Source organism: Triticum urartu, chromosome 3, assembly GCF_003073215.2.
Source record: "Triticum urartu cultivar G1812 chromosome 3, Tu2.1, whole genome shotgun sequence".
In the NCBI taxonomy this organism is placed as follows: domain Eukaryota; kingdom Viridiplantae; phylum Streptophyta; class Magnoliopsida; order Poales; family Poaceae; genus Triticum; species Triticum urartu.
In genome coordinates this window covers 40,597,320-40,610,765 of record NC_053024.1, presented here as the reverse complement: position 1 = coordinate 40,610,765, position 13,446 = coordinate 40,597,320, and the positions used below count along the sequence as shown (strand labels likewise).

Genomic DNA, 13,446 nt, shown 5'->3' with positions numbered 1-13,446 from the left:
GCCTGGCTAATATGTAGAAGTGAATTGGAATTTGTAACTAGATCATTGGTGCAAACCAACTGTTACTGTATGGTGGTCCATTAGAGATTTTGAGTTGTAATTGAGTTTCATTGTTTCAAGTTTATGGCAAAGCAGATTCTGCTTGTTCTGATGCTTAATTGGTACTCCCTCCGTTTTTATTTAGTTCGCATATTAGCTTTGGTCAAAGTCAAGCTTTACAAACTTTGACCTAGTTTATATACAAAAATATTAAGATATACAATAACAAATCAACAACATTAGATTTATTATTAAATGTACTTTCACATCGTATAGATTTATTATGATAAATGTCTATATTGTTTTCTATAAACTTGGTCAAACTTTACGAAGTTTGACTTCAGTCAACTCTAATATGCAGAGTAAATAAAAACGGAGGGAGTAATTGATAGTCCTGGGATGGCGCCCTGAGGTTACAACTTGTTTCAGTATAATCTTTACACACATTTTTTTAAACTGACACATTTTTCTTAAACTGAAGTATTCTCTTGCTTAGAGGTTTTGACATTGATATGGTGTTACCTTTTTATGAAGATGGGAATGAGATAGATATTGATACTGCAGCGTCAGCAGTTTGAGTTACAATCAAAGCATGACTGCTGATATAGAGAGCGCAAGACCTGGACTTCAGAAATGGTGAGGGAATTTTATTGCCTTATAACTATTTCGATCTTATTTCCCAATCCGGATAATTAGGCATTGAAGTGTAAATTGCGTCTTCCAGTTGCTTGTTCAACTGTAGCTTACTCTAGATGTATGGAATATTTGAATTTCTATAATCACATTAAGATTTAAATTACAGATTTTGCAGGTTATGAGGGGTATCCCAATAGATAGGATGCCCGCTGGTACCAGTTGGCGTGAGCTGGTGTGTCACGAATATCGGAACGGGGATGCGGTGTTGTTGTACCGTTGCACATGTCTATGACCGCTGCATGGCGGTGGCTTATAGCTCAGGGCTAGCGGCACGCAAGCGAGAAATGATGCTTCAGGTTGCGGGGTCGAGCAAGCACACAAGTGGTACGCATCCAATTTTCACGGTCATGTTTTAAGTGATCCGACCAGTTCGCCGCCATTTGTATTTACATTACAAAATCATATATTCATGGTTTCACCCTATTTTCATGGCCTAGCGGAAGTGGAGGGAATACCATCATGTAACCAATTTTGAAAAATTATGTTTGATCTTGAACAAGGAAAAGTTTACCAACAAAGACATCAAGGGACTTATATTTAGGGAGATATTTTAATACCACCCTCAGCCTCAGAAGGATTACATGAACGACTCTTGAAAAAAAAAGCTTTCTATATGCTAGGTTTCTGTGATATATCCTTTTTCTCCATATAATTTTGTCTATCTTGCAACATTCACAACTGATGCTCTTGAGTCTTGATTATTCTGTTATGCAGTGTAGTTGACCATTTCTAGAGGCACTTTCCTAACCTACAGGAAAATACTGATGTGCGCAGAAGTCAACATGAAGGTTGTTTCTCTCACAAGGTAACTTACATTATCACATGTTTCCTTGTTGTATCTGTTATATATCGGGTTCACAATGATTTGCGCCGCCATACACAGCTTATGTTAAAATATATTAGAAGTTTCAAAATGTAATAGGCTTTTTTACAAAGCAGGCTCGTCATATTTCAAAGCTCTATTTATGTATAATATGAATTATTGTGATGCATCACAGATTTTGAAAATTGATGATTTTGACTTTGAGGTGACATAAATTCTGGAATTTGCTATATGGACCTTTGGTCGGCTACTTGCATGACTACAAGTTTAAAAAAAAACACTTGCCGAACTAAAACAATTCACTCGACTCCAATTCCTCGAACAAATAGTCCTCCCAATTCATCCCATGTTCCTCGAAGGATTCCAACATGTATTTATTAGCTATTTGTCACACACCGACGTGGTTTTCTTATTTTCCATTTAATTTCAAACAACATCAATCTAACATATTTCACCTTTGCTACACTCGCAGCTAGACACACAGAGTGATTCGTCAGCGACACCAATCAAGAGTGCAAGTGCATCGATTGACACATTGGACGAATAGTAGCAAGGGACCGGAAGGCGGATGACTCTAACAGGCAGGAGAACCTACAGGGAATACATCATCATTTCTCGGATACCAAGGTCGCGTCAGACATCGACATGATGTCCTTTCCCTACTACACTCCATTTAGCGGCATGGCCGCAATTACATGTTGATACAGCAAGGTTAGTATGGCTACAAAGATGCACTAGAGAAAAGATCAGGCAAGCTCGCAAGGTCGAGCGTGGGAAGGCAGCCGGAGAACGGCAATGGTTGATATTCCGGTTAGAGGTTCAAGGTGTGGGGGGCATGGTCAAATTCCTCCCTTCTTTTGAAATTCATAGGAGACAGGAAACAAGGGTATATATATATATATATGTATATATATATATATATATATATATATATATATATATATATATATATATATATATGACAACACTTGGTCCTCTCTATTCTGGTTTTTGAAAGTGGTGATGCTCAAGCTTGTGCTAACAGATAGTTTTATCGGAGGGGAAATCAACTCTGTTCGAAATGAACTTGTAAGTTGTGGACTTTCCATGCATTATTTTTATTCTGTTTTATTTTTTAGTTGTAGCCAGCTGGATGTAATCTTGCAATTGCCTTTTTATATTGTTGAAATAAAGCCATATTTCAGATAAAGAGTTTGTGTATTAGTGACTCATTTTGTTGCGTGATCTTTGTTGCATATCACTTAGATTAATCCTCATTAGACAATTTTCTTGTATTTGATGTACATGATACAAAGAGAACAACTACAGGTAAGTAATGTATTTCTTTTTTTTGCTCGAGTGGAATGTATTACGAAAGATAGATATGTGGTTTAAGTAACAGGGAAGAACCCAAGCATGATTTCCATATTTTGTTTATCATGGCCACTGCTACCAACCGGCAGATGTTGCCGCTGGATGTCTAACCCTTCATTATCCATGTTAATGTGAGGTTCTTAGTACATGACCATATTGTTTGTCTCCTAACTCAATACTCGCTTGGGAGCCGAGTTTAAGAGGAGATGGCACATGATGTGTGTAGCCGGAGATGCATTGAGCATTTACTATTGTTGTAATTTGATCGCTTATTGCCTTTATAAATGTTTTTGTCCCGTGGCAACGCACGTGCATCCAACTAGTAAGGGTATAATAGTCCTATCTGTCCCGCGTTTGACGCAACAAGGTGCGCAGGCCCAGGGAGGCCCAAGACAGAGCCACACATTCCATCTCTCATTCCTCTTACCCTCTTTTGCGGGCGATGCTAACCCTAGCGCCACCGGCGGCCGCCGCCACATCGCCTGCCACCGGCTCCGACCATGAATTCCAGTTTCTCCCGCCATCAGCGCTCCTTCCCCAGGAGGTCTCATCCTTGGCTCTCGGATTAATCTCCGCTCCCACTCCGGCCGGGTCCCTCGTGACTCGTGAGACGGCTCCGAGGCTGCATCCACGGCCGTGCATGCCGCCCGGTGGAGGTTCCTCGGGCTCGGGGATGCGGAGGAGCACATGGTTGAGTACAACGGCAAGGGCGGGGTGGAAGGAGACTCCCTGCGCATGGAATGACCCTACTGGTTCATCTGCAACATAACTCCGGCCGCCAGAGCCTCAAGTTTGGTCTTCTCTTCTAAATCGATCCGTTTAGGTATTGCGCTTCTGGTTTTAGTAAAGAAATTATATTGTTTGCATCTGCCGTCTCTATATCATATCAATACTCTCTGCAGATCCCAAGTTCCCAACTAATCAAGAGATATGAGGACATGCAGGATGAAGGATGAAGGAGCCGCAGTTGTCAGTGCTGCGGTGGGCGAGCAAAGATGCAACTGGACATTAGTCAGGGACTGCAACATATGGTTAGCTTAATGACACACACTATGTCTTCATGCACATGCTTTGGGAGCAACAGGATCTGGACCTCCCCGCAACTGACTTCCAAAGGATGAGGTTGACCTGAAATTACCCTAATTTGTCAGACTGTCCAGCCAATGGAAAACTATGCACAGTTTATCTTTTATCTGCCCAGTTAAAATACTTTTGAAACAGCTTCACGCACGATACTTGTGCCCGACCTGTGCACGACAAGCAAATCCAGTGGCTATTGCTGTTCTCAGTCATATGCATGTCCGGCTGGATTCCATCGTCGTCTACCTATCGTGCAAATTTGTCGTGTGTATAGCACAGCACCTCTCAAATACTTTAGTTTCCCCTTCGCCTGGCTCCTCAGTCCTAACTTTCCAGGGCTTTCCACTCTAACATAAGGAATTTTCAAGAATATTTAACTACTGGTATTTTTTATAAAGCAACTATTAATACCATAAAACAAGAAAAGGATCTTATTGTTTCTGGATAGGGCTATTGCGCAAATAAGTTGTGCATGAGTTCGCTATTATGTGATTCATTGTCTTCTCTACCTGATTTTAGTTGTTACACTTTACCATCGACATGATTGAAATTCAGCAAAAGAGAGTTCATTTTTAATCCACCACATGATTGACCCCAATTTATTTATTTGTATGTTATATGCAGGAAGACATAGTCGATCGATCCTAATTATCCTCTGTCCTTTGCAGGTCATGACGATGTTCTCCGAACTCTGATCTCTCTTCCGTGTTTTCAGACAACAATGACCAGTAGTAGTCCTTTGCACAATTTTACTTCTCTGTGTGCAGTTTAAAGCTAGGGGGAAAATGGGGGCATGAATACCCACATTGCTCTCATATCATCTCCATGGATGGAAAAGAGTACATATTGCAATCATTGTTCACCCTCTCCCTTTGTCGCGTGCGTTGTCTGAATCAACTTAAACTTAGCTGACAAAAAGGCCTCATGTCTCGATTTTCACCAGCCTTCACCTCTCTGCAGTTTTCTTGGCAAGAAAAGCCAACAAATAACTTAAACTTAGCTGACAAAAAGGCTTCATGTCTCGATTTTCACCAGCCTTCACCTCTCTGCAGTTTTCTTGGCAAGAAAAGCCAACAAATGTATGTGTTGATGGAATCTGGAGGTCTAGAAAAGGAAGCTGTATTGCCAACTTCTATTTATATTTTTGTGAGCCATGAGTACATGCACGCGATGGGTGGTCTAGCACAGAACTGGTTTGCTACTTCATGATGAGCAGGAAATGATTTACTGCTTCGTGATGAGCAGATTGAGTGGACCGACGATCTGCAGGATGTTTAAGGTTCAGGTTACTTCGGTGTGTGCTTCGGTCCTATCCTGACAGACTTGAGAGAGAACGGCTAGCTGCACAAAGGAACAGGTGTGGAGTTAATTGGTAACGATCGTCAGTAGAAGTTTTACTAAATTACCGTCATACTTCCAACCTATAGTTTACTAAAACTAACACTATCATATCAGAAAAAAAAACTACAGTTTAATGTAAAATCACTGTTGGAGACGCGCATGTTCCAGTATAGTGTAAATGACATGTTTGTGCAAGCAGCACTATTTTTACGAGGAAATTTGAAGAGAAAACCAGTATTCACAAATGGTTCAGTTCAATAGAAGGTTGGAACTGAAGATATATTGGAAATTATAATCCGATGATATGAAACATAGATAAAAATAATTATCACATCATTCCATCCTTTGGATAACAAAACTTGAAGTGAATGTCACTAAGGATACCTTTCATCCCGACCCGCGCGAAGATGGAAGACAAAAGGCCTACTAACGAACCATTCAACATCATCCTCGTTCTTAAGTTCTCGCTGCGTGCAGAATGATCATACTCGCTCAGACTCACTAGTACCGATCTTAGTCGTCTGGGTTCACAAGAACAGATCTTAGTTCTTCAGGCCCACAAGCATTGCTCTTAGTATTTCGGGTCCACGAGTACTGGTCTTACTCATACGGCCCCACAAGTACCACTCTTAGTCATTCATGCCCACAAGCACCGCACTTACTCGTTCGCTCTCACAAGTATCAATCATAGTGTGTCGAGACTACCTGTTAAGGTAGTTGTGGTTTTAGATGGAGAGAAGTGCATTTTTCAACCCCGAACTCTTGCCCTAGTCTAATTTACAACCCCGAACTTCAATACCATCTAAATTACAACCCTCAACTCTCAAATCCGGTCAGGATTCAACCCTCCCCTCCTTGTTGACTGGTTTTGACCAGGGGTGAGCAGTTTTGACCAGTCAACGGGTCCAATCAGCATGCCACATTAGAAAAAAATTCAAAATTTCAAGAAAATATAATTAAAATCTGTAAGATCGAGAAAAAATCCGAAATAAAATTTCCCGGGGAAAAAATTTGCGAAAAAAATTCAAGAACTTTTTCCTGTAATTTTCGGGAAAAAAATAAAAATAATATATTTTTTGGAAATTACTTTTTCTAGAAATTTTAACATTTTTATTTTACATTTTTAAATATTTTTCTTGGGAATTTGAAATTTTTCACTGGAGTTTTTTTATTTTAAGTATTTTTTGGTTTTTCATGGAAATATTGATAATTTTGTTTTTTGGAAATTCGTTTTTTATTTTTCCCTAAATTTTTCCTGAAAATTTGAAATTTTTTATTTCTTTTCCTGGATTTTTTTGATTTTACAGATTTAAATTTTTTTGCTGACGTGGCATGCTGACTGGACCTGTTGAATGGTTAAAATCGGTCAACGGAGAGGAGAGGGTTGAATCCTAGCCGGTTTTGAGAGTTGGGGGTTGTAATTTAGACGGCATTGGAGTTTGGGGTTGTAAATTAGACCAGGGCAAGAGTTCGAGGTTGAAATATGCACTTCTCTCTTTTAGATGATTGGTAATGCTACTTGTGGGTCCGGACAACCCATACTTGTAGTTCTTCGTTAGGAGGACCCATAGTGCTAGCAGTGGGATAGGGCGACCCATAGTGTTAGTTGTGGGACCGGACGACCCATAGTGGTGATTGTTGACTCAGACGATACATACTTGTAGTTTTGGGTTCAGACGACCCATATGGTGTTACTTGTGGGATCGAAAGACTCATAGTGCTAGTAGTGGGATTGAGAGCATCTCCAGCCGCACCCCCAAGAAGGCCCCCAGGCGTTTTTTCGTTCGCTGGCGCCAAAAAATCGGCCCAGTCGCGCCCCGAAGAGCCCAGTTTTCGCCGGCTCGGGCCGAAATTGGCGCCGGCGGACCCAACCCGAACCCGGCGTGCTGGGGGTCGCTCGGGGGCGCCGGGCGAATCGTTTTTGGCGCGAAGAGCTGCGGGCCCGCCGCGTCAGCGACTCTACTCTCTTCTCGCCCCTTCATCGTCCTCATCGCCTCGTTTCCCGCGGCGAATCAATGCCAAAGCTGCCGCGCGCAGTGAAGGCTGGGTGGCGCGTCCCTCGGCCGCCACGCAATCACGCCACGCGTAACGGGCTCCGCCTATAAAAGCCGACTGCAAGCGCGCCGGAGAGACTCACGCCGATCATCCACCGATGACGCGCTCATTTCTCCCCCTTTCCTCCTCTCGCCGTCACCAGTTGAGAAAGCATGGCCGAGCGTTTCCCAGGCGACAGCGCGGCGGCGAACGGATTCGGGCGCCGTCATCTGCACGAGGACGAGGCTCGCCTCCTTTTCGAGGCCGAGTACCCGGTCCCGCCGGACATGCGGGTGCCCGGGGCGTGGAGGATCAGCGCCGGCGGCGTGCCGGTGCCCCCGGTACCCACCGGCGCGGCGCGGCGTGCGGAGATCGCACGCATCCGCTCGTCCCTGCCGCGTGCGGCGAGGGAGGGGCCCCGGTACGTCCCCGACAGCCCAATCTGGGAGACGTACTTCCACCGCCGGCACGACGAGCAGCTCGAGGCCACCAACGGCGTCGTGCCCTCCGGCAGGTTCAACGCCGACGACCGGCGTCGGTGGTGGGGTGTGCCCGGGCGCACGTTGGAGTCCGTCCTCGAGTACATCAAGGGCGGCAACACGTCGCGCCTCGAGTACCCCGCTCCTCCGTCCTTCTCACGCCGCCGGGGAAGCTCCTGGACGCCGAGGCGCATGGAGACCGGGGTGTCCTCCTCCTCGTCCGGCGGCTCTCCCTGCCTCCACCTCCGCCCCGTCAAGCCAGAGCCCCAGGACACGCCTGTCAGCGCGCGTACCCGCAGCTCCGGCGCCCTCGTCGAGCCCAAGGTGGAGTCCAGCCTCCCCTCGGAGTACGAGGAGATAGCCCGACGCGGCTTCTCCGACGAGGACGCCATGCGGTGGTCGCGCGACGACTACCTGCGCGAGGAGATGGTCCGGCAGCGCCGGGCCCTGGAGGAGATCGCCGCCCGCAAACATGGGCGCGAGGACGAGGACGGTGTCGTCGTCCTCGATAGCGACGATGACGACGCCCCTGGACCGTCCAACCCGCCGCGCCAACCGGGGGAGGGATGCAGCAGGGCCGGCGGAGGCATAGGCGGGGGCGACGACGACGAGGCGGTGACTACACGCGGTTCTACAGCCTCCTCGGCATGTAGAACCGCGTGGGCGGGCGACGAGGCGGGCGGCGAGGGAGACGGCGGGGGTAGCCCGCGGTAGTTTTTTTTCCTTTTTTTTGTAAAAATATGTTTAAATTTGAACGAACTCGTCCGTGTTTGCGTTGTGTTTGCGTCGAATTTGAACATTTTAAAAACCCGTGGGGGGCCGCGACTGGGGGCATCACGCCCCCAGTGCGCGGTTTAGCGCCGGTGCGCCCCAGGGGGCGATTTTTTGCCCCTCCCGAGGGGCCAACGGCTGAAGATGCCCTGAAACGACCCATAGTTCTAGTTGTGTGCCTACAAGTACCATTATGGCTCGTCCAGGCCACCAATACCATCCCGTGCCCCTCTACGGCATCCGGGACACCAATACCATCTCGTGCCCCTCTACGGCATCCGGGACACCAATACCACTACTAGTCACTCTGAGTTGCCAAGCTCACAAGTACCGGTCGTAGTTATCCGAGGTCAAAGTACTGCCCTTAGTCGTCCGGACTTACAAGTACAGCTCTACATCGTCCAGGGTTGCAAGTACCGCTTTGAGGCATTCGGGCTCACAAGTACGAATATCACTCGTTCGGGCTCACAAGTATCAGTCTCAATAGTCTTAGTCGTTCGGGCCCATAAGTGTCGATAATACCACTTTGAGTTGTCGTACCTATTTTAGGTGATTTCATACATTATTTACGCCCCACAAGTTGCCACTGCATCACAAGTGTTCTCTAAGTATTTGAAAAAAGAACTTCAGCCTCTCTCTCAACTAGGAACCGATGGATAGTTATCAACAAAAATATGGACTACAGTACAGATTAAAGAATTGATGGAAGAACCAGTTGCTGATTCCAGCTCATGACAAATCATATATATATATCAAGTTTCCTCGTTTAGCTACAGAATACTGATAGGGAAATGCATATGTACAGTAACTTTTTTTAGACAAAATATAGTAACTGCAAAGTAGACGAGTCTTTTCCTTGCCAATCCATCTCTCTCCATTATTCAGATATTATTACCAGAAGCTCAGTTCCAGGAAAGGAAGCACACCATAGGGCCTTCAGTTCGTCCTGATAGAGCAAAAAATAAGATGACACCTAATTAATTAGATCCAATTTATGAAGTGGCACCTTGTATCAAAGCTTGCAAAAAATAGCACACGAACTTGATTAAAAAAAGAGTCAATTACACTGTTGGTGCTACAACTTGGCATAAACGGTCACTTTAGTGCTACAAGTTGTGGCGTACATCGAAGTGGTGCAAAAACTTGGCATTGACGTGCAATTGTCTTTTAGTTTTCGCCTCTTAGATTACAGGCGGACCCACTTCTCATATTGAGGTTACAAAATTTCCATGTCAATTGGTATTTTCTAAAAGAAAATAATATTTCAAGGGTGTTTTTGAAAAAATCAGCCCACACATCCCTTTTCTCTGGTCTAGTCGCTGACAGCTGGCCCCACGCGTCTGGTCAGCACCGACTCCGTATATAAACGAGATAAACACCGTATTTGCACGTCAATGCCAAGTTTTTGCACCACTTTGATGTACGCCACAACTTCTAGCATCAAAGTGACCGTTTATGCCAAGTTGTAGCACCAACAATGTAATTGACTCTTTTTTTTAATCAAGTTGATGTGCTATTTTTTGCAAGCTTTGATACAAGGTGCCACTTCATAAATTGGATCTAATTAATTAGGTGTCATCTTATTTTTTACTCTATCAGGACGAACTGAAAGCCCTATGGTGTGCTTCCTTTCCTGGAACTGAGCTTCTGGGAATAATATCTGAACAATGGAGAGAGATGGGTTGGCAAGGAAAAGACTCGTCTACTTTGCAGTTACTATATTTTGTCTAAAAAAAGTTACTGTACATATGCATTTCCCTATCAGTATTCTGTAGCTAAACCAGGAAACTTGATATATATGATTTGTCATGAGCTGGAACCAGCAACTGGTTCTTCCATCAATTCTTTAATCTGTACTGTAGTCCATATTTTTGTTGATAACTATCCATCGGTTCCTAGTTCAGAGAGAGGCTGAAGTTCTTTTTTCAAATACTGGGAGAACACTTGACCAGAGAAAAGGGACGTGTGGGCTGATTTTTTCAAAAACACCCTTGAAATATTATTTTCTTTAAAAAAATACCAATTAACGTGGAAATTTTGTAAACTCAATATGAGAAGTGGGTCCGCCTGTAACCTAAGAGGCGAAAACTAAAAGACAATTGCAGCGCCAAGTCTCGAAAACAACACCTCGACCACGAACTGGAGCCGGCAAACCACTCCAAACATAATGTTCTATCGGCACAAACCGGATAACAACATTTTATGTATTTGACCTCAGTGCTGGAGGAGGTTAAATGGGCTGCAGATCTTCCGGCCCAGTTGGCACCTATTAGTTAAAAATAATTGTAGAAAGTATCTAAATTATATTTGCCTTAAAATTCCAAATTATAATTTTCAATCTCTGATGACAGGCGGGACCCACTGGTCGGTGAGAAAAAGGCCACCTCTACAACTTCAACAGGGGCTCTTTTGTGAATTTTTTATCTCGAGGGTGTTTTTCAAAAAAATCAGGCCATAAGCCCCTTCTCTCTGGTCTAGTGGCTGACAGCGGGCCCCATATGCCTAGTCAGCAATGACTACGTATACAAACGAGATAAGCATTGTATTTGCATGCCAATGTCAAGTTTTTGCACCACTTCAATGTACCCCGCAACTTCTAGCACCAAAGTGATCGTTTATGCCAAGTTTTTGCCATCCTTAATTTTTATTTAGTTTAATTTTCAATCTCTGATGACAGGCGGGACCCACTGGTCGGTGAGAAAAAGGCCACCTCTACAACTTCAACAGGGGCTCTTTTGTGAATTTTTTATCTCAAGGGTGTTTTTCAAAAAAATCAGGCCATAAGCCCCTTCTCTCTGGTCTAGTGGCTGACAGCGGGCCCCATATGCCTAGTCAGCAATGACTACGTATACAAACGAGATAAGCATTGTATTTGCATGCCAATGTCAAGTTTTTGCACCACTTCAATGTACCCCGCAACTTCTAGCACCAAAGTGATCGTTTATGCCAAGTTGTAGCACCACTAGTGTAATTGACTCTAAAAAAAACATGAAAACAGCACTACCAAACTTCAGTAACGATGTCAATATTCTGAAGTGTCAGTGTGTCACCTACTCTCCTTGTACTGAAAGATTAGTTGAGGAAATTTTTTTGTACCAAGAAATAGCAAACACCATCTTCACAACAGAACAAATATGGGATATCAAATTTCTAAACTACACTCCGTGTGAACAGTTCGGTAGTAATATTAAGCAAAAACAAGTACCTGATGCTCTCTGTATGAACTCTCATAATGAACTCTCTGTATGAACTATCATAATGAACTTCTATCCAGTTCTGTAACCTCAGTAGGCACTCTTCATGGAATAGACAAAAAATAAAAAATATTACGGAGGGAGTACTTCACAACACTATCATGTATTAGTAAGCTTAAGAAAACAAAAAATTTAGGCGAGGAAGAATTAATTATATTCACAATAGCATTTAGCCAATTAATTGATGCAATGCAACACATACGCAACAAGTGTATATGCGAGATCGACATGCGGATCAGGAATCCCGAGATGAACCTCGGGTACACTAAGCAAAAAACAAGCTAACCAAGAGAATTAGTTCAGGCAGACCAATCTCAACACACTTACCTGCGTATTTGTAGTTCAAGCATAAGGAGTATGTATGCGTACACAAATATCCAGTGCAGACAAAATGCTCAAATCATATCGATGGAAAACCCCGTTCATAAAGTCCAAAGCCAACTACCCTGTCAAAGGAGCAGCTGACAATGGACTCAGATACCTGAAACAAAAGCAGTAGTAAAATAAAACTTCGTGAGTGATTGCAAGTTAAATCACTATTTCTGCTAGATCTCTTCTTGCTTCAGTAACTCTGGATCATCTCTTCCTACCTGGCAACATTACGCCAAAGGCTGCTGAAACCAACTATGATCTGTAGTGAGAAGCAATAATCAAAGGACCTTGTGTTCCACGCATGATTCAGAGGATACAAAATCTGAATCTCCTACACCTGATGCAGAGAGAAAAAGGGTCAAGAACTCCACGATTCAAACCAGGCTGGGAAATCGCAAGGAGGGATGCGCTCGCCTGATGGACGACTAGGGGCGACATTTGGGCGATGGACGCTGCAGCAATGAGGAAGAGGATTGGGCGCTGCGACGGGGAGGAACATGGCCGGAGCGCTGCGGGAGGTAGCCGGGGAGGTTGCTGGAGGGGAGTATTCCAGGCGGGGAGCCATCGTATCTTCAACCTGCCGCTGGGACGGCCTTGCCGGAGCGGCCGCCGAACCGGCGCTGTATGAGAACCAGGGATGCCTCGGCGGTCAACTGCCTCTTGGACGCCCACCGGTCCACCATCGCGCGACCTCCTCAGCCTTCATGGGGCCACCGGTGGCCTTTCTCTCCCTCTCCTCCGTTCCACGGCCGCCGAACCGGCGCAGGGTGCTCCTCCTCTTCCTCTGGACGGCTACCGCCGACGTGCGCTCGATCTAGTTCTTGACGGCGAGGAACCACGACCGCATCAGACGTCGGTCCTCGAGCCCCCTGGGACCCCTCCGCCGCCGCCACCGCCGGGGTCATCGGCTCCACCTCCTCGCCCCAGCGGCCATCCTCGCCGACCGCCTCTGCCGCCGCCACCGTCGGGGTCATCGGCAACTCCTATCCTACCCTGATGCTTCGGACAGATAGGGGAACAGTCGATCAGCATTAACTGACATTGGACGGATCTACCCTTTTAGAAAATGACTAGCCCCACCATAATTTTGTAATGGTCCCACTATTATTTGTAATTTCATGTAATTTTAGTCTCGTAATTTTTATTTCTGCACCGTTTGATGGTAGTGAATGGACGGTCCCTAAAATTGCCAATCACTGTAACA

The 13,446-nt window shown here is 45.0% G+C and overlaps 1 long non-coding RNA gene across 2 annotated transcripts; it reads right to left on the bottom strand.

Moving 5' to 3' along the window:
* Nucleotides 1–4,466: 4,466 nt before the first annotated feature.
* On the bottom strand, nucleotides 4,467–12,579 carry LOC125542639. 2 transcript variants are annotated; one of them, XR_007298002.1, is made up of 4 exons: nucleotides 12,461–12,579; nucleotides 12,198–12,351; nucleotides 11,822–11,912; nucleotides 4,467–5,332 (listed from the first exon to the last, which is right to left on the bottom strand). It is a non-coding gene; the product is annotated as an uncharacterized LOC125542639 (long non-coding RNA). The 2 variants fall into 2 exon arrangements; XR_007298001.1 differs by having other exon boundaries at nucleotides 4,468–5,332; nucleotides 11,822–12,351.
* Between the last annotated feature and the right edge of the window lie 867 nt (nucleotides 12,580–13,446).